The 22,886-nt window shown below is 34.6% G+C and overlaps 1 pseudogene; it reads left to right on the top strand.

Moving 5' to 3' along the window:
- LOC149564579 (uncharacterized) overlaps positions 1-22,886 on the top strand; it is a 118,195-nt pseudogene that overhangs the window by 44,637 nt on the left and 50,672 nt on the right.

Below are 22,886 nucleotides of genomic sequence, written 5' to 3'. Positions count from 1 at the left end.
GTAACTTTTTCATGAATCTACTGTTCTTCACATTAATATTACTGTAATACTTGCATTCTCATCATTTTTTCTTTGTATAAAAAAATACTTGCTCCAATACTTTCCATGAATATGCTTCCTCCAGTTTTCTAATGTTTCATCACTCACATGGCAGGATTTTTTTCTACCATAATAGGAAACATCACAGTATCAAGAAAAAAGTAAGTAGTCTATTCATTTCTCAACTTAAGAATCATACTGAACCAATATAAACATTGAAAAGATCGTACCGACCATTGATGGATCAATATTGCATCATTAGTTGATATTGAATCTGTTTAGACGAGTGAGTTGATATCAGACAGAAAAGGGAAGACTGGTGGATGGAACATCGTTTATAAATTTAATCTTTAACCCAAATTAACAATCATTTTCGAAGTTGATAAGCATGCAGACATTGAGGAGAGAAATAGAGAAGATGGAGTACAGAAAATGACTATTTACATTTCAGTCTTCAACACAAAGTGGCAAAGATCTTCATGATTTAGGATCATCTATCGGTTATCTCCACGATAAATGTCAAAAGATCACAATACTATTCCCATCTTTGATCTTCAAAGATAAATTCAAAGTCAAAGAATTGTTTAAATTCATATTCAAAGTATTGTTTTTGGGTGGGATTTATTTAGCCTTTCTCCTTGAAAATTTTTGTGGACACAAAAGTTATTGAGGAGAAAGGCAGAGAAGATCAAGGCATAATCATATATGTATATTTCATTTTAAAAAAACACTAAACTGGAGATGTTTAGACAGAGTACTGGCCGGTTGGTATCAGTGAAAACAAGGAAGAGTACTTGTGAATGAAACATCATATAATTTTTTCATCTTTGACCCAAATTAATAATTATTTTCTAAGTTGATAAGCATACAGATATTGAGGAGTAAAATAGAGAAGACTAACAGAAAATGACTATTTACAATTTAATCTTCCACACTAGATGGGCAAAGATCTTCCTGATTTATGATCATCTATAGATATTCTCCAAGAAAAACACTAAACTGAAAAATTTCTTCATGGATTAGAAACGTCTTCAAGATAATAATAGTCAGGTGTTGAAACAGTAAATTGTATTCATATTTCAACATCAAAAGTATTTTGTGGAAAATACTTATTATCCTCTTCCTATTACAAAATTTATATAAAAAGTAAATTATACTGTTAAAACATAGCATAGCTCAGGAGGGATAAATTTACATTGATTTTCTATGAAGAAATCAAAATTGGAAGAGCCCACGCTGCAGCAGTGCAACTAAAGCACAGCCTACCGGACTTGCAAGGTCAAGAAAACTCCCCGACCTTCCTTGGGACTCTTGCTTCAAAGCTCAGGAAGGATAACGTCTTTGCCATCTTTATTCCAATCCACACCAATTGTATAGACAAAAGTGTTCACCATAATCAAACTGTTCACAAAGCAAGCATGTGCTGAATATATCACACTTCATGGTGTCCATGATAAGCACAATACATAGAAATTTCATCAATGCAGTTGTTCTCTGGATCTCCATTGTGGGTATGTCTTCTTTCTTACAGTGGTATGGCTGCAACTTGAAAAGCATCAGACCCATCACAGAATATATATAGATACTTATCCAATATGGCACCATGAATGTCTAATCAACAATCACATGGAAAAATGATCATCATCAATAACAAGAAGAAATGTTGCAATTCGATTTGAGTGATATCCTCACACCACAGGGAATGAATATCAGGACACCTTATAAAAAAATCAACAAAAAAATGGAAACAGAAAACACCTCTCTTGATATCAAGAATATAATAACACCACGGAGGACTGAACCTTTGTGGTTATGCCTCTTTTGTTAAAGCCCTAGGGCTGTAACATGAAAACCATCATATTGACATTGACCACAAAACATAAACATATATGCATTGAAAATACCACCACCGCTATTACTGGTGGACACAAACACATGAACAAACAATAGCAGAAGTTCTCTTGATTTCAGTGATTGATTAGACATCAAGCACTTTGAAGTTTTCTGGGTAGTCAAATCCCCTTTCACTTCACAAACATTCCTTGATTTATCAACATGAAGGGAGATGATTGTAATGGATAGTAAAAAAACAACCAGAAAGTTCTCCCGATTGGAAGAATGTCTTCAATACCAAGTGAAAGTATTGTGGGTACTTCAAAATGTACTAACACCTAGGGCTTATTGGAGCTACAAGCTCAAAAAACACCATCAAACTGATCAGAAAAACGAAGAACAGAAGACAAATGAAGCAGAAAACAACAATACACTAAAACCATGTTGTCGGTATATACCATATCCCTATCTTATAGTTCCTTTGGCAATAAATTTAATGGAAAAAAACAATGACACCCACCGACATTTCTTCAGATGGAGGACTAGTAAAACTTATAATTTGGTCATGTCTTAATTAAGACATCAGGAGCTCAATTAAAGTTTATCAGCTATTTTCCCGCATTGACAAAGGGAATATGCAGGGACAAATCAGATGATCACTAAATATAGGTAAGAAGCATTTAATATTTTGTAAGAGTGGGAACAATTTCTCTGCAAATCCAACTCATTACAATATTGTGCTCTTCTAGGTGCTCTCCATAGAATTCTTACAAAACCAAAATTAAGCAGCCTAAAGTCACTATTCATTCTGACTAAGAAAAACTTAATCAGAGAAAATACCTGATCTCACCAAGGGAAATATCATGATATCTGCCAAGTAAGGTAAAATATTTGTTGTACGTTGAATAGTATATTATTATTCATACTGAATGTTGTAAATCGGGTCTGAGAATATGATAAATGCATGCAGAAAGTATCATCATCATGCAGACGTAAAGGGAAGGAAGATATATTCAACTTGTATTGTATCATTTGTTGACTACATTTAAGACATACTACATCCTTACCCTAACCCTAATAATTCCCGGTTGTTTTTTGTGGAGTCGCAGAGTTATTTTTTGGATTGCACGTGATATTCTTGTTGTTTTGGGCATTGTAAAGCGTGTACCCATGTACAGAAATTAATATTTGCTTGGTCATGCTGTTGGACACCTGTGTTATTTTCCTTAACTCCTCTTTGCTGTTGTACTTGTTGTTCCTGATATTTATGAATTCTCCTCATCTCCTTGTGGGAACAATCATGAAGATTAATTCAAAATTTTATGGTAAGCTTCTTAGACTTTGATTACCTATTTCCAAGAAAGCATTCATGAAGACTAACTAATGCTTGTAATTTTCAAATTACACTCTCTTGATTTGTCGCTGTCAATGCATTTCTCTGGTTGTTTTCAACCCAAAGAGCGCACTAAAACCAATGATTCTCCACTGGTTTTTTATGATCATCGTATACCTGTTGCTTGCAATGGGAAAATTTTGAACTAAAACCAACGATTCTCTCGATAGATTTGGTATGATCATCTTAAAACTTCTATTTGCAATGAGAAATTTCTCAAATGTTGATCTTGTAGTAAGTTTATAGAGCACATGCATTGGAAAAGATTGAAAAGATTTTGAGTCTAATTTCTTTTTATTCTTATTCTCGTCAAAGGTATTGTGAGAATCAAACTCTTCTAATGAGAAATTAAAATACTCTATATAAATTAATCAAATAAATATTTTATATAAATTAATTAATTAAATTAAAGTTTTTTGATCTGTTAGGATTTCATGTGTCTTCTACATACGTCTAGCTCTCTGTGTCATTTCCATATATCAAACCACAGTGTGAGAGTTTTTTAGGGCTAGTTTATAATAGCCCCGACCAGCTATGACCCAGTAGTTGATACTGGTGTTCACGTTGCTGCTTCGGATAGCCACGATGCCTCCATTGCACAAATGTCCTAGCAAGTTCATCCCAAAGGTCTTTCACGAGGTAATGCCGATATTATCCTTCCTCTGCAAGAATTTGACACTGCATGTGAATGGTCTTCCCCTACCATGCTAACCTTTTATTGAGTCCATTGCCGACACTCTTGGCAAAGTTGTTACCAAGGAACACGATAAGTTTTCCAACAATTGCCCTAAAAAACATGTTTAAGTTGAGGTTGATCTCTCCAAGGATCTCAAGGATTTTGTGGAGATTTAGATTGGTTTCCACACCTTCTCTCAGAAGATGCTTTATTTGAACCTACCAAACACCTGTTATAGGTGACAGTCGATGGAACACAAGATCAGGGATTGCCCTTTGGTAGTGCCTAGGGTTAAACCCCTACCCAAGGATGCTCTTATTAAGCCAATGGAAGGAAAAACTGTCTCTTAGAAGGTGCTTTATTTGAACTTGCCAAACACCTGTTATAGGTGTCAGTCAGTAGAACACAAGATCAAGGATTGCCCTTTGGCAGTGCCTAGGGTTAAACCCCCTCCCACAGATGCTCCTATTAAGCCAACAAAAGGAAAACAAAAAGAGGAATGGACCACTGTTGGGTGCAAGGGCAAGGCTTCCTCGGTCCCCAAATAATTGAACGTTGCTACATCTTTCGCTCCTCCTATTCATAATGGAGCGCAAACCTCAGCCATTGCAGGGTCGACGATGATTTCACTGGAGTCAATTCTTGTTGTTTCACAAGATTCAAAACCTATTGTTTTGCAAGGGATCAAGGCAGCTACGAGGACTACCACTCCTGTAGTGGTTCACACTCTGCTTGCTACGTCCTCCATTGAGACTTAGAATGTGCAATGTTCACACAGTCCTCCTAGACGTGTTGAGAAACCAAATGAGAAGCGACGGGTCATCACTCCTAGAGAGTTTCCCTCTGGTTTCAACCTAGTTTCTACTTTTTTGCAAAATGGCTATTCCTCCCTTGAGGATGAAAAAGATATGGAAGAGTTTTCATGAATTTTTTTTATCATAGGATGTATGACGTCTTACAAATCTCTCCAAAAAGTACTATGTTTGGGATACTCATCATAGACTTAAACGTAATTTAGATTTTCTTTATATGAAAGAAGTTAAAATCTTTGGCTTCATGCTTTCTTCTGCATGTCGCGTCAATTGGCCATATGACATTATGTTTTCTTCTCAACATGAAATTGGTAGAGGTGGTGTAGTTACTCTCCTATCACCTTCTCTTCATTCTGTTATTATTTTGCATGGTTCTAACCCCATGCACATAATTATTTGGATTTTTTTTCTATCAATAATCATTCCTTTGGTATAGTTAATGTTTATGCTCACAATTATGTTGTGGAAAGATCTCAACTTTGGTGTTGGATGGATGACAACTTGCCTCTAGCTACTTGGGTTATGTGCGACGATTTTAATATGGTAGAGCTAGCTTCAGACAAGGAAGGTATTTCCCCTTTCACTGGACAACTAGGGAAAGGGAAGCGTGGTACTATATGCACAATAAATTGGGCCTTTTTGATACCAATGCTAACTGCCGCTAGTAGAGTGGGGTTTGGCACACCTGGTCTAATTTTCGAGCTAGCTCTGACCGCATTTTAAAATGTCTTGATCATGTTATGATTACTACACAATATTTTTTCTCATTTTCTAAAGATCTAGATTTATTTGTCATTGCTTTGTCAGATGTGACGTTATCGGACCACTCTCCCATTTATTTTACCATTTCTTGGCAAATTGTTGTCCAACGATTTGTTAGAACACAATTTTTCCTCAACAAGTCGATGGTGATGCATGCTTCCACTATTGCTCACATCCTACGTGTCTGGAATTTGGAGCCACATTCCCATCAAACAGGTTGGATTCAATGGTGGAATGATGTTGTTACCAGAACTACTAGGTTTCTTCACATCTATGTGCAACAATTAGTTATTTTTAGAAAAAGATCTTATGAAGCCAATACTAAGGCTCTCAAGAAGGCTTCTTAAGCTCTTACCCTTTACCCATTTGATTCTAATTTGCAAGTCCAGTTTACTGAGCTTCGCCGTGAGAAATAGATTGTTGATAACTATGTTGCTCGAGGTGCCCAAATCAAGGCTCGACTCTACTGGTGCGATAAAGCTTCTAAAGAATTCTTCTAGGCTCTTAGAGCCCATCATACCAACTTTTGGATTAATAAGATTAAATAGGACAATGCTATTCTTTCCAATCTCCCTGACATCCTGTAAGCCTTTGTTTATCAAAATGAAAATGGTTTTGCTTCACAGGAAAATTTGATTGCCTAAGAGGAAGCTCTCAGAAAGTATATTTCTATTACTCCAAACCACCTAGCAGTTGAGCAACAAGCTTTCTATGAAAAACTTCTTACCATCAAGGATCTCAAGGAGGCTATCTTTTCTGTGGCAGATGGCAAGTCCCCTAGGTGTGATGGATTCCCTTGTGAATTTTACAAATACCTCTGGGAGTCTATTGGTCCTAACCTGCACAAAGTATATCTTGAAGCCTACCACACTAAGAGTCTAGGAGCCATCATTAATAAAGGAAACATTAAATTCATACCCAAAGCTGGTGACCTAGAGGATATTTACAACTGGTGGTACTTCACCTTACTTAATGTGTAATACACGATCATTGTCAAGGCATAAAGTGGGCTCACAAGTCTAACCAATAAACTATGTTTATAAAAATTGATTTTGCCAAAGCTTATGATCAAATTGAATGGCCCTTCATTTTGGCTATGCTCTAGGATTTGGGTTTTGGCCCTAATTTTCTTCAGTTTGTAGAAATGCTTTCTATTAAAAAATCTCAATTTGAAGCCTCTGGGTTTTTTTGATCTATCTAGCAGGGTTGTCCTTTGGCCTGACTTTGTATGTTCTTGCTGCTGAAGGGTTTGGTTACTTACTTGCCCACTTTGTTTCTATTGGTTTGGTTTGTAGAATTTCCTTGTCTAAGTCTTCTTCTTAACTTGTCAATGGTCACTTTTTTGATGACTTTTTTATCACTCTCCTGAAGGATGAGGAAAATATCACTAATGCCATGCAATGCTTGGACACTTTTTGTCAAGCTTTTGGTTTAGCTATTCAATGGCACAAGACACTCTACTATAGGCAATCATTCCTTCCTGCACCACCTTGGCTTGCTTAATTTAAGTGGAAATGGATTACCCACGAGGAGATTTTTCACTTTCTAGGCATCCCATTTGCCTTTCAAGCTTCTCCGGTGGAACTGTGAAATGCTATGCTCATGAAAATTGAGAAAAAGTTTGACTATTGGATTACTAAACCGCTTTCTCTTTCAGGGAAATTCTAGATTTTCTCAAAGTTGCTGGTAGCTACTCATGTGTATTACTCTTCTTGTTGGGCTGCTTCTAAAGCTTCCTACCTCAAGCTAGAGCGTTTTCTTTGTGACTTTCTTTGGGCTTTTGGGTCTGATCATCATGATTTTCACAGGGTTGCCTAGAATTTTTGATGTCTCCCAAAAGAGTCTGGAGGTCTTGGCCTTCTTTCCACACAGAAGCAAGGACTCACTCTTTGTGCTAAGTGGATTATTTGTGCTCTCACTAGTGATGAAGCTTGGAAAGTGTTTGTTCGACATTGTATCTCTTCTACTTTCCCTGTTAAAAAGCTTGCATGGAAGGGGATTGGTCTTCAAACCTTTCTCGTTATGTGAGAACCTGTTCATATCCAGGGTTCCTTTTTTATCAAAAGCATTTGGAAAGCTTGGGAAGCTCTTAATCCTTGGCTTCGTTGGGATGGTGATGGGTTTCATGATGGGCTTTCTTTGAATCAACAGAACCTTTGGTGGTTGCAGCTATTTTCCATTTTGGGTGTTCCTCTAGCCAAGACTCAAGGTGCTAGTGCTCTTCATTTATTCAAATGTGGCATCAAGACTCCTAAGGATCTCTTTTCCAAGATCTCTATGAGTCTCAAATCTTGGGAGGATATTCAGGTCTAGTTTCGTCTTGCTCATTGAGATCGACAGACTTTTGATCTTTTGCTCTCTGCCCTTCTAGATCATTTGATCCACAAGGTGGGCATCCAATCTGTGCGACCTTGGTGGAAAGACTGGAAGTGGTATCCTATCACACCCTTCATTAGTTACAAATCCAACTTAGGATATCATTGGCTTTCTCCCTATCTTCCTATGGTGGATACTCTCAACCAACATTGGCATCTTCAATCTTCTACTTATCATTGGAGAATGTGACTTGATACTATCTGGAGTGCTATCATTGAACTGAAGATTTTCCATTTTGCCTAATGCTTGCTATTTCAAGGACTTCCCCTTGGGTAGTGGCTCAAGCATCTTGGTGTTCCAGATTCTTGTTATCCTTTTTGTGGGCATCCTGAGTCTTTTTTGTATATATTTTGGTAGGTGTACTCAAAATTAATGGAATTGGATACATGGTTTTTTCAAGCCTTTTAGGCCAGAACCCTTTTCTTGGCACAGGATTGTGCTAGGTGATTCCCCCAAGATCCTTAGGAAATTGGCCTAGATTTGGCATGCTTTCAAGACGAAGATTTTGTTTACTTTATGGAAGGATAGGAATGTTGTTCTTTTCACTCACAACTTTCTTGATATCAATGTTTCTATGTACACTAAAGCATGCATTTGTAATAATGCCATGTTACAGATACAGGTCCAAGTTAACAAGGTGGCTCCGAAGGTGGCCCCCCTTTAGGAGCTACTCAATCACTAGGGCAATATACCTTGCACGATCACTAGAGTACCTCCTGACTCAACTAACCATACTCCACCCTGGGGGGCTGTCATCGTGGTCATAGTTCTTCTACTCACCACTTACACATGCTACACTCAAAGGCTCCCTGCTACCTCTCTCCAAGTGGTGGTGATTATGGTTGGTGGTGTCGCTCAACTTCTCTGCCTCGTTGCAGCTCTGACTAGTCCCCAATTCCTTTGGCTCCCCCTCCTGCCGCTCCTCTTGGTGTTGTTAGTTCCAAATGGCCTTTTTTCCTAAATCTAGCTATTTCTCTGCTGCAGGCAGAAGAGAAAGAAAAAGAAAAAGATGGTGATGACATTGCTGATGGCTGGACTGTTCCTAGTCGCCCTGCCAATCCTAGTGATGCTTGGGGTTTTAATGATCGTGATGAACCACCTCACTTGGTTGGCACTACTCTGGCAGCCTGAGGGAGCTGCTTACATATTTTTTTGATGAATATCTATTGTGTCTGGCTTGGGTCATGTGAACTCTTATGGGTTGATCTTGTCTCTCCTAACACTTTTTGTGAATTTGTAACTAGTATATTAATTCATTAATAGAAAGGAACTTAATTTTAAAAAAATATTATTGTAAAAGTGTAAAAAAGGATGTTGATTATATATGAAGATAATCAAATAAAAGTAATAAAGAAAGACTTTCTTTTGCCAACAAATAATAGTCTAGGTAATACTATCATTAGAAAAACATCACAATCAAAGAGGTCACACTAGCAAGCTAGGATCATTAGGTGATCATCATTAGCATTTTCTACAAAGTGGTAGTGCCTTTGTGATGTGAAAAAAAGGTGTCCCATATTCTTTGTTTTGCATATAACTTCAAATAGAATTGATTTATTTGTATAAACATTGATTTCCAATGTTTGGTCATTCATAGTTTTCTAATCTACAAGAACAATATAAGTGACTTGGAGATAGTGTCACTAAAATTCAAACAAATATTTGAAGGAAAAACTTTCTACCTTTAGGACATATCTTCAAGTTTTTTCTCACAAACACAAGGTATGCATACCATTTTCCTTAGATATTTTTTATTTTTTAATCACAAACTTGGAATGGATATGGATGGAGGTGCTTTGTTTTTGAAAAAAATTATGTTAACAAATTGCTCATATAAATAAAGCATGGTTTACTTTTTTGGATTTATTATTTTATAAGATTTATTTTTATTTTTGAATAACTTGGCTCTTTGGCTACATTCTTGGTTTCAAGATATTAATCTCTTATACATTTCTAACATCATTTATGTTCCATTATAACAAAAAAGGTTAATTCTTTTTGGATCACTTCTATATTTAACCTTTTAAAATATGACTATGTTTTTAGCCTTTACACCATAGGAAGATCTTTGTCATCTGTGGTCACATTGTTTTGATTTACTTTTTTTTTGTTTCATGCCCTGTTGAAATCTGATGATTTTCGTCTAATTTAGTTGGTCTTGTGCCCATGAAATATCCCCTTTGTAAATACTTTAATGCTTCAATTCGAAGGAAAACTTCTATGACTGACTCAAATATTAGAACATATATATGACATTGAAAACCTATCAAAAGAAGAAATTATGCCTTTCTTATGAGTTGATATTTCATATTCTTAACTGAGCCAAACTTATTTTTCTCATCAAAGATTATTGTTATTTGTAACATTAATTTTTCTTTACCTTCTCTTTGTATTATTTATTAGATTTACATGATAGTGATGTCCAAGATAGTCCCCCTTTGTGATGATATCTGTATCTCTATGAAATGGTATTTGTTATGACAATAATGCACCAATACTATAACTCTATTTATCCTCCTAGAGTATTATGGAAAAATGGCTAATATTCTCATCCTAGATATTATATGCATCATTCCTTGAAACTCTATATGCCCTTTTCTCATTGTAAAGTGATATGTTATCCTCTTATATTAAACATACATGCCCCTCTTATTTTCATTAATAATTTTCCCCTCAATCATGACAATGTTTGTTACCTTGAATGCCTTTGTCATGCCTATGTAATTGTGTTATTTGGGACTTGAGTAGTCAATATTCTATTAGTCATCCTTATTGGCACTATTGTTTATACATTATCTTGATAGTGAATAGGTCAATATTTTGATCATGGGAATGGTTGTATTTTTTATAAGAAACTATCTCTTAGATTCTTATACTTTTTCCCCCCTTGTTTATTTACAATATTTTTTGTAACTTGCACAGTTCTAATTAAAATATCCTATATCATCATGAAAATTTTCTCTTAAATTCATATCCTTTGAAATAAAAATTAGATCCATGCACTTGAATTGAATATTTTTAAAATAATGTGGGAATTTTGGGTTTTAACCTTTAGAAATCATATTCAAACACATATATTTAAAGGAAGATTTTGAACAACATTAAGGGGCAATTCAAGATCAATATGTATGACAAATGCATTTGTGATTAAATTTTACACCTATGAAACTCTTATATTTAATTCATGTGCAGGTACTAGTTAGGAGTTTTAACAGACATGGTATGAATGTTTCACACACACTAACATCTAATCCAATAGTTATTTGTGAGGTACACAAAAATGTCACAACAATTGAGTAGTATTGTGAATTTTGGATATTTATAATTAGTTTGTATTTAAAATTTATTGCAAATCAAAGGATGAATTTGCTTCATCAGAAATCTCTTGTTATTTATCATTATTTTCTTCGATTGGAACTATATATTGACCATCAAGAGAAATTAAAATTCATAAGAATGGGTTCTTTATTATGTTAAGAAGGAAAGTCCACACACAATTAAGGGGGTGGAGGTGGGAGGTGAATAAGTTATCTCCAATTATATGTAAATGCAAAATTATAAATTTTAACTCCAATAATTAAAACAATGATGCATAACTATAAGAAACCATACACCATAAAAAAATGATTTTGTTGACTAGGTAAACCCTTGATCAGAGGGAAAACCTTGATGGGGATGACACCTACAAGATAGTGTACTGATATATAAGTTCCTTGTTAGAGGTTGTGACCCTATTAAGAGTCAATTACAATGCATCAAGGACTATTGATGCATAATTATAAGAAACCATACACCATAACAAAATGATTTTGTTTACTAGGTAAACCCTTGATTAGAGGGAAAACCTCGATGGGGATGAAACCTATAAGATAGTGTACTAATATATAAGTTCCTTGTTAAAGGTTGTGACCCTATCAGGAGTAAATTAGAATGCATCAAGGACTATTGATGCATAACTATAAGAAACCATACACATAACAAAATGATTTTGTTGACTAGGTAAACCATTGATCAAAGGGAAAACCTCAATGGAGATGACACCTATGAGATAGTGTACTAATATATAAGTTCCTTGTTAGAGGTTGTGATCCTATTAGGAGTCAATTGCAATGCATTTAGTACAACAATCCTTGTTAGAGAAAAGATCCCTATTTAGAAACCGTAGACCCTTATTAGAAGGTTCCAACCTTGTTAAAGGATGATAAGAAACAAAAAAGACTCACTTCCTAAAAGATTCAACTAGTGTGAAGAAAAAATCTTCATGATAACATATCCAAATCAATGAACTAACTAATCTGCAACTTACTTGCTAAAATAGTTTCTTTGAAGCTTTCCAAAATCATCCAACTCAATCAATTCTCTCACATGATTATCCAAAATAAAAGATCACATCTACATGACAACATACATGATACTTCTTAACCAAGGAAAATATATTTCCTGTATAGCCTTGCAAATAATTAATTAGCTCAGCTTGTTAAGGCTTCTCCAACACATTATTTATTACATAGGATCATGCTAAGGCATGCATGACTTCATAAGAATGATTAAAAATATTACAACATATTTCTTACACATTACAATAGTGTATGCTAAAATGATGCACACTTCTATAAACCCTTATGTCCAAGATATCCAAGGAAAGTGGAGTCTTGAATGGTGGCGTATAGCTCTCTATCCACATGATGTGAAAAAATCCAAATGATCTAACTGTGGCTCTCAAATGAACCTAAGATAGGAGACCCTTGTAAGGTACACCACAAAATGAGAGATTCAAAATGAAGATGCAATATAAATTAGTCTAGAAGATGAGATGCAAGAGATGCAAGACAAAGAAAGCTAAGTCAAATAATAATGCAAGATCTCAACTAACACTCAAGAAATCAAATAAAAAACTAACAATACCACCTTAGCATAAATCAAGATGATCTATCATGGATGCAAGATACAAGATGAAAGATCCTAAAATACCAAAGTCACCAAGATGAAATATGCCAAGATGCAAGAAGACTCCAAGAAGAAAAGTGTCAACATAAAAATAGAATAAAAGCTAAGATTTTATGAGAGAGTGAGGAGAGAGTTGTTGGAACTACAATTGGAATAATTGTTATGTTGTCATTGATGTCAAACCTTATTAGTAAGGCAGTTTCTATTTGAGTAGAGTGTCATATCAAGATGATTGATGAAGAGGATTTGAGAAGAAGAGATAACAAAAGGACCTAGAGGAAAGGTTGAGTTATGTGAAACTAGAATGGGCACTTGATTTGTTAGACCTTGAAAATTTAATATGATTGTTTTATCATAATCTAAGTGGTGAAGATAGTTGTGTTGATGTCTAGAAGAAGTGATCAGTAGAAAACCAAATGCATAGGCTTGATCGAGCAAGGAGTAGAAGATTAAGGAACTAGAAGTATATGCCGAGTGATGCTAGTGTTGACCAAGTGACAGTATAATCTAAGAAAAATATAGTGTTAATCAAGAATTAGTGTCAACTGAGTATTAGAAAGTATGCTAAACATAACAGTTAGTATCAAATGAATAATTTAGTGATGACCGAGTGTCAAAAGATAATGTTGCTTGAGTGACATGATTTGACAGTTTGTGAGGAAATCTTGATTTCCAATTGACACATTTGAATTCTTGGAATATGGAAAATGTGTTGAAGATAAGGATGAAAGACCTAGAGAATTTAATACATAAAAAAACCATATTTAAGTGTTTCTAAGCATGGATTCAAACATAGGTTTCTAGAAGTTTCCAGGAGAGAAAGAAGGAAATAAAAAGATGTAAGGATTCAATGAATCTAACCAAACCCTAAGAGATCAATGGTGATGTTTAAGTGGTAAAAGATTAAAACTACCTATTTAAGGTGGCATAAAGGTGAACAAGTAGATGTTGATGTTATTGATTGGAAAACTTAAGGAGGAGGCTAAGAAAAGTTATGAAGAAGTATGAAGTGTGATTGCTTGAAGGATTGTCACGCAGATCAAAGATAGAGATGATAATGGATGTTAGTTAGTGGATCAACATATGAGCTATATTGTGATCTGCATTTGCAAAGTGACTTGTATTTATCAAATCAACCTGATGTTACTTTCTAACCATTGCATCAGTATTGAAATCCTTCAATCAAGGTTGACCTAACAATCATTTATAAATCCTTTAATCAATGTGACATTCTAATGGAATGTTCTAAAGCTCTTTAACCAGGTTACTCCTAATGGGGTGATTAAATCCTTTAATAAGGTCACATTTAATAATGTGTTTTATAACCTTTGATAGTGTTGGCTCCTTATAGAGCTCACTTCAAAAGAGTAAAAATTGGTAGCATATTATTGGTGTTTTTTGTCAAATTGGGTTTCCATGTTAAATCCTGGTGTTATACTTGTTTGGATGTTATTTGAGATGTTTTACTACTAATGATTTACATTCTACAAATTTTTCTACTATGAGGATAGTGGATTGCAAGTTTTATGTGATAAAAATAGATAATACTGAGAGCAGGGTGGGGGGGGGGGGGGGGGGGTGTGAATCAGTATTCTACAAAATTTTGCCCAGAACTTAATATTATTACTTACTTTATAACTTGCATATGAAATTAAACCAATAATGTTGAACAATAAATATAACCATGCACAAAGATAACTCATAACAACATTATTTGTTAACTAGGAAAACCCTGGCCAAGGGAAAACCCCAGTGGGGATGATACCCACTAGATGATTCACTAAACAATAGGATCCTGTTAAGGATATTGGCCCTATTAAGAGTCTATGAAATATATATAGTGTCTCAAGTTCTTGTTAGGAGACTAGGCCTTGTTAGAAGCCTCAACAATGTTAGAAGTTGGTAGAACAAATACAATATATGCAAGAAGAGCCCACTGCCCTAACATGCAATAATACAATTTAGTTCTTCACAAGATAGGTATACATACAATACTTGCTTTCCTATTGTAACTCTCACTTTCTCTAATCAAACATCATATCTCGCATCACATAAGGCTTGCATAATAGTTTGCATCACAAATACAATATCTCATGACTTCACATTACTTGTGCATGCCTCTTACTAACTGCACAATATAACATCTTTACTTATACCTTGCACATTCACAAAATTCTACTCAGTTGGCCTTCATGCATTCACACACTTGACATAATATAAAATAACTCATGGATTAATATCAAAAAAGTTAGCTCATCATAACTTAGTAATTATTTTGTAACCAAAATAATTTCTCAAGTTGTACAACTCTGTTTACTGATATGCTCTGTTAAATACTCGCACTGGTATTTTAATCATATCTTGTGCCATATGTCCATACACATCTGCACACTTAACCACATCATTATGTCAGTATCACAAATCTTTCCTTAACTATGCATGCACTAACTTTAATGAGTCATCTGTACTCTTAAGATTCGTTCTCTATACTAGTGCAAACTATATAACACTTGGACAATTTCTAACACTAAATGCATAAATGAAATACTGAATACATGTTGCCATAAATGACAACCATAAAGATATCTAATTGACCATATTTCCAATAATCTCCCCCTTTGGTAGTAATGGCGACATTTGAGAAAAATTGGCTAAGTCCCAAAATGATGTCATGCATAACAAAAACAAAAGTAAAGTAACTATGAAAAAAGCCTTCAAAACATAACAATTTTATTCATGTTTTGATGGATCATACATTCCTTATCACTCCTTTACTTTGATACATACATAAGCTCCCCCTTACATATGCATTTACATCTATACAATTTTCTCTACATAATACTCCCCCTTTGACATCAATGACGAAGGTGTCAAAATTGTATCACAAAACTTGCTGCCTGCTGAAGATTAGCTCGTCATTCTGGATATACAATCTCTAAAATCAAGCTTCAGCCTATCTAAGTCTTTCTTCCATTTTCTTTGGACTGTATCTGATATACTGATGAGTGTGCAAAGTGCATAATATGCTACTTCAACTACACTCAAGTCAATATAAGCAAATCTGTCATAGGATGTCTTTGCTGCCAAACATTCCTCCAACTGCCTCTACAAAATAACAACTTTGGGTGTCAAATATTCTCTGGGAATAGAGAATCTCCTTATTACCTTGTCCTTTTTAGATTCAATTCCTTTGATAGCATTATGAATCTTCTCAATTTCAATTTTAGAATCTTCAATTCTGACCTCTAGTTGCTACAATCTAGTAGTGAGTGTCTGGAGCTCACTCATATGGCCTTTGATCTTTGCATCAAAATCTGATAGGTAATTGTAAGACATTGTACGCTGTCCATACAACTTCTTACCATCAACTAAGCTCTTCCTTATATCCTTTATACATATATCTAAGGTTTTCATGTCATTGTTGACATTTGTGCATATTGTGTCAAACAGTGATGCATCATGCTTTGTATGTGCTTGTGTTGCTCCTACTTCAGCTAGGGTTGTGAATTCCTTATCAAAGATCTTCACCAACTCTTTTTCCTTAACCTGCAAGTCTGGATTTTCTACTATTGGGGAAATTACCTTTTGCATCTATTCCAATACTTTAGCAAGAGTCTTCTCCAAAGACTTAATATATTTGTTCTTCTCAAACAACTTGCTAAAGGTGGCCATCAATTTTTTTTTTATCTTCATCATCAAAGGGAATAGGTGTAGTTGCTAATGTTCTAACTACTGATACTAATGAAGGTACAATAGCTTTTCTTTCCTCTGCTTTCTTGTTTTCCTCAATCTCTTTCCCTACATCCTCTTCTTTCTTCCTCTTTTCATCTGCTTCTTTCTTCTTATCTTCTTCTCTTTTGCTTTCTTCTTCTCCTCCTCTTCTTCTTTGCTTTTCTTTTCTTCTTCTACTTTTCTCTTCTTTTCCCCTTCTTCATTCTTGTTTTCTTTTCTTTTCTTCTTCTTGTTTCCTCTTTTCCACTCTTCCTTCATCTTCTTTTCTTCTTCCTCATCATCTAAGCTACTATATGCAGTGATATTGCCAAGAATAGATTGGCCAAATGTTGCAAAGGGATTTTATTTGACATCTATTATTATGTGCATACTATCCACTTGCATGGATTTAGTGCCCATAGCAATGTGACTCGGTGAAAGTGCCTGATGCACATCTCCTCTACATCTGCTATCTATACATATACTGGACTATCATCTTTGGTTTGCACACTCACCTTAGGTTCCAAGGACATATACTTTACTATAGCCTCCTCTATTTCTTGCCTAACATCCTCATAATTTCCTCCCATTAGAAGTATTTCTCTTCTTTTGTTCCTCAGCAAGGGCTCAATACCCTTCAAAACTCTATCTAATTCTTCTTTTGATCCAAGATCACATAGCTTATTAATGGATGTGATCCTCATATTCAGATCTTCCTCTAAAACTCTTTTATTCCTATTTACCAACCTATTGTATAGGTCTTTAGGAATCTTATTTTGTGTACTCTCAAATCTTTTATTCTCCAAAATCATATTTCTTGTAACAACATTCTCTAACTGTCTTCTATCCATATTATTGCACATACTATAAAATTTATTCAACTGAAATAATTATCATCTTTAATAATCTACATATTTAGATTTTCTACCTTAGGTTTCCTTGCTTTCTTGCTTGCTGTTGTCCTTGCTTCCTGTGCATCTTGTTCAATAGGTTTATCTTCAACACATCTTCCAAACTTTTAGAACTGCTTATCTGGATGGTCTTTCTCCTCTTTCTAGGTCCACTAACACTCTTCTTGACCCTTTTCTTCACTTGTGTAGGTTTTTCCTTAAACTTCACCAATTTATTAGACTTCCTCTACACAAAAGGTGCTTCCACCTCTAGCTGTCTACTTGTTTGTTCATGGGTAGCTCTTACTAGTTGCACTTGTGCAACTACTACATAAGGTGCAATAGGAGCTTGCACATAAGGTTGTGCCATAGTAACTTTTTCTAAAGCTTCTACCATAGCAATGGGATTGTTGCCAACACTTCAATTTGACCATTGGCCTTCATCTCTAGCATGATTCCTTTAATCTCATCAAACTCCTCTCTTGTCATGCTAGATTCTTTGAGAATAGAATCTATATCTTTTTCAAACTTTTTCTTGCTCTCTTTACTATATAATTCAGAAAGAACTATTCTTGATCTCTCATCATAGGTTCCCCATTTGGGACATTTTGTATCCAGCTCAGATTTGAGTATGATCTGCACATACCCTTCAATCAGCTTTGCGCTCATCTAATAGCCCATAGGCTCAATGAATTTCACTCTGGAAATGATTGCTTCCATGTAGGTGTTATCAATCTCCACCATGAAGCATAAATTATCCTTATACTTTTCCACCATAGAAGGAGGTATCCTATACTTTAGTTTCATCTTAGATTGGAAACTCTTCATCAATCTATCTATGCCATTATCTCTAACATTTTCGTGCGTTGATCTATAGCATTGAGTCACTAACTTCATTGTGCACTTGCTACTATCTCACTTGATTATTTCAGGGAACTTCTTGGTAACATAGAAGAGTAAGTGAGTCAATAGGGACTCAAATCTAAATACTACGCTCTATGTTCTCTTGATCTTTGCAATGTTGTCCAACAATTGCAATCCGATAATATCACACAAATTCACTTTCCTTCCTTCAACAACCATCACATATGCTACATGAAGAAATCCAACTAGTACAGAGTTAACCCTTGATCCATGGTTCAACTTGTACCCCAATATTTTAGTTAACAACTTTACTCCTTTATTCTGAATAGGTTCAACCTTGATATTCCTTCTGTTGAACTTCATTTTTAGGTTCATTTGAACCATTTTCCTGACATTCTTCTCATTAATAAGATTACAACCTTCATTACTTGATCATGTGACATTGTGAATCAAGTCATTATAAACGACAACTGGTGCAAAACCTAACCAAAACATGCCAGATCATGTACCCTACTCAATATGATTTGGGTCCATTCACAATTTTTGAATTTTGTATAAAACGTATACTTCACTAAATTCAACTTTTCCAGGTACACAAACTCAAATTACAAGGATAAGTCATTGTTACACATATCACCTAAATCTATGTGAATCTCATCATCACTAATGCTCTCAATCTTGCAATGTATATAACTTCTGATATCTTCTATGTGCAACACATTTTTTGGAACTTGCAAAAATGTGCCTAACAGATCATCTAGTAAAGAAACAAAAGGGTGTTTCTTGAAATCACACCTTGGTCTATCACTAACATCATACACTCTCTGACTAGCCATAGTTATGTAATCTATAAATATTGGAGTAAACTGGATTTAATGTTCTATAAACTACCTCAAATTCGTGGTTTAGGGCTTTTGCAACTTTCAGCTTCTCAAACTTACTTCTTACTTCAATTCAATGTCAAAATGCTCTTCAATTCACTCAAGAGACTTTGCACATCAACAAATGGTACACTCAATCTTGCTTACGATCCTTAAATCATTTCAAATCATATTGCACAATAAATATGTATCTACCACAAATTCAAAATACTCTTTGTCTACTAGTAACCTTGTTTTCACAATTTCCACTTACTATGATCATATCAAGAATTGCACACTCAACCATAGCTTCCTCTCTATGTCTTCTATCTTTTGTTAACTACACAACCTCTAACTCACTCTCTAACATTTTTTTTAAACCAAAAAATGCTTTGTCTCTGCTAAAACTGCTCAATTCAAGTAGGACAAGCCACAAAAAAATTTGTGACTTCAACTTTCCATTAGATGCATCAAAGTATTGTTCTTCCAATACTATATGTGAACTCTCTGCATTATAAGCTTTCACAAATGCTTCCTTGAATGCATCAACATGTTCTTTAACTACTTATTTCTAACTATTGTCACTTCCATTCTCATTCCTTCTGTTATCTTTGTTATTGTTCCTTCTATAATTAGGATTCCTATTAAGATTTCTTTTGTCCATTTTATAGAATTTTGTTGTGTGTCCAAAGTTATTGCATAACTAACATAGAGGTGCATTCATCCTTTGATTGAATTCATTATGATTCTTAGGTGCTCTGTAATTCCTTGCGATGTGTCCAGGATTCTGCCAGAAGACTTCCTAGAGGAAAAGAAAAATACAAAAGGAAAACTTCCTATTCTTTGTTCTACATATAACAAAAATGGTCATATTGCTACAAGATATCTTGATAGAGATGATAAAGAGGAAAGAAAAGACTTCAAGTAAAAAGGAAGGAGAGACAATAGAGAAAAAATAGGGAATAAATACTACAAGGATAAAGATAAGAAATCCTGTTACATTTCTAAAGAAAATGGTTCTAATAGTAATCAATAGTAATTATGATGATTACGATGAAGAAGTTATTTACGTTGCAATGAAAGATGATTCTGATGAAGATGAGAAAACTACATTGATTTCACATGTGAGTAATAATGATAAATGGATAATTGATAGTGATTTCTCACCTCATATGACTAATGATACAAGTAAGTTTGAGAAGCTAGAATGTTATAATGGAAGTAGTGTTGTGTTTGGTAATGATGCACTATGCTATGTGAAATGTAAATGATCAATTAAAACGAATGATAAGATCAAATGTGACAATGCATATTGGGTTGATGGTTTGAAATATAACTTTTTGAGTGTGACACAATTGATAAGTTTAGGCTATAGAGTTAATTTCCAAAAAAAGAAGGAAAAGATCTATGATGCTATTGGTGAACTAGTTGGAAGTGGAGAACAAACAAGAGGTAACTTATTCTATCTAGACCTATCTTAAGATACTTGTCTATTTGCACAATGTGAAGATGTTTGGTTATGGTATAAGAGATTAAGCATCAGTAAGATGAAACAAGTTAGAGGGTTACCAAGACTAAGAAAACCTAATAAAGCAATGTACAGACGATGTCAAATGGGTAAAATGACAAAGTATAGTTTCAAGAACAAGACCTATTCTTCTGATAATATTTTGGAGTTGGTTCATATTGACTTATGTGCTCCTATTGGAGTGCAACGCTATTATGGTGACAACTATTTTATTATGTTTTTTGATGACTTTTCTAGAATGATGACTGTGATGTTTCTTAAAGAAAAATATGATGCATTTCAATTTTTAAGTGGTATTTGGCTAGAGTTGAAAAGGAAACATGAGAGATTCTAAAGTTTCTGAGACCAAATAGAGGAGGTGAATTCATATCAGATGAGTTCAACATATTCTGCAATGACAAAGGAATCAAGAGACAAATGAGTGCACCAAGGACTCCATCATAGAATGGTTTAGCTAAAAGAAGGAATATATCAATTATGGATTGTAAAAGAACATTGATGATGGATAAGGATGTTTCATAAAAGTACTGGAGAGAAGTTGTAAGTACTATAGTCTATACTCTGAACCAAGTGCAAGTGAAAAAAAGAACAAACAAAACACCTTTTGATCTTTGATATGGTTATGCACTAAATGTTAATCATCTTTAATTTTTTGGAAGAAAGTGTTACATATTGAAAGATGCAAGAAAAGGTAAACTTGATGAAAAAAGTAATGAAGGCATATTTCTAGGTTATTCCATTAAGAGCAAAGCTGATAAGTGTTTGAATTCTAACACAAAAAAATTGTGGAAAGTGCAAATATTAGAGTTGATGAATTTGCATAGAAAAATGAAGAAAATTTTAAGAAAGAACTTGAAGGCTATAGAAATTTTGTCTATATCTATGAAGGTGAACCTAGAACCTTACTTGAACCAATGAAGGTGGTTGTCGAGCATCAACATCCAAACACTATCAAGGTTCTACCAAAGAGTTCTATTGATCATCAGTAGACTACTAAGCATCAGGCTATAGGAGTCGAGTCATAGATAGAGATTGTCAACTAGCAAACAATGCAAGAAGAGTTGAAGCTAGAGACAATTGAAGAAGTTGAACATGCAAAATCCAATAAACAACAAGAAGAAGAAAGAAGACCTGGACATGTATTGACAAAGAATGTGATAAGACATCATACACTAGAACAAATCATTTTAGACAAAGATTCATGAGTCATGACAAGAAGAAGACTAAAAAATGATACATGCTTATTCTATAGATTTGAACCTAAATTTGTCAAAGATGTTGGAATTACAAAAGGATAGGTAAAATTCTAGGAGGGGGGGTGTGAATTAGTAGTTTAAACTTGGACCCATAAAACTTTCACGACACATCCATCACATGCATTCAATGAATAAACTGAAATAATGTGTAAAGCATATGCATCTAAATCATATAACCATGTAAGCATTCACCCACATAACACCATATATGATTACCCAAAAACCCTCTAAGTGAGAAGGAAAAAATGGGGTGGGGATGATACCCACAAATCTTCTTTTCTACAGTAATAAAGTTTATCCAATGAAGTTTACAATGTTTTGTCATTAAACATGATCTACCTTGTGAAAGATATGCCATGTTAAGGGCTTATAAAGACTGTTACATCTCACCTTGTTAGAGGATTTCAACACCTTGTTACAAGTGTTCCTTGTTAGAGGACTTCAACTTACAACTATGTAAGCACCCTATTAAAGGATTTCATACAGCCTGTTAAGACTACTCTATTAAGAGATTTGATTGAAATCACCTATTAAAATGTCTCGGCATAGATCCTACAGTTGGCACTTGCTTGCCTAATAATAGATCACCTCTAAACAATGTCTTCTTGATCGTTCACAATTAGATGTCTCAATGTTGTATCCTTTTCTCTACCCTCTGTTCTTCTCTAATTAATTCTGCAATTTTCTCTTTCTTCATAACTTCTAAGTCACCATGAATGCTCTGCATGCAAACTATCTTATTCACTCCTTCAATGCCTTAAAACATTTGTTAGAAAGGTTAATCTTTCCTTGGATATATTTTAATTGGGATATTCCAAGGTTCCCTACATGTAGTTTGTCCACTTGTACACATGTGGAGGACATGTCATTGTTTGTCCTTTATTCCACATGTAAGGACAACTCTTGTTTATTTCTTTATTTAGTTTATCCTCCATAAGA

This window comes from Cupressus sempervirens, chromosome 3 (genome assembly GCF_028749045.1).
Source record: "Cupressus sempervirens isolate cs-2001-9-10 chromosome 3, ASM2874904v1, whole genome shotgun sequence".
NCBI classification, from domain to species: Eukaryota; Viridiplantae; Streptophyta; class Pinopsida; order Cupressales; family Cupressaceae; genus Cupressus; species Cupressus sempervirens.
This window is presented reverse-complemented; position numbering and strand designations above follow the sequence as displayed.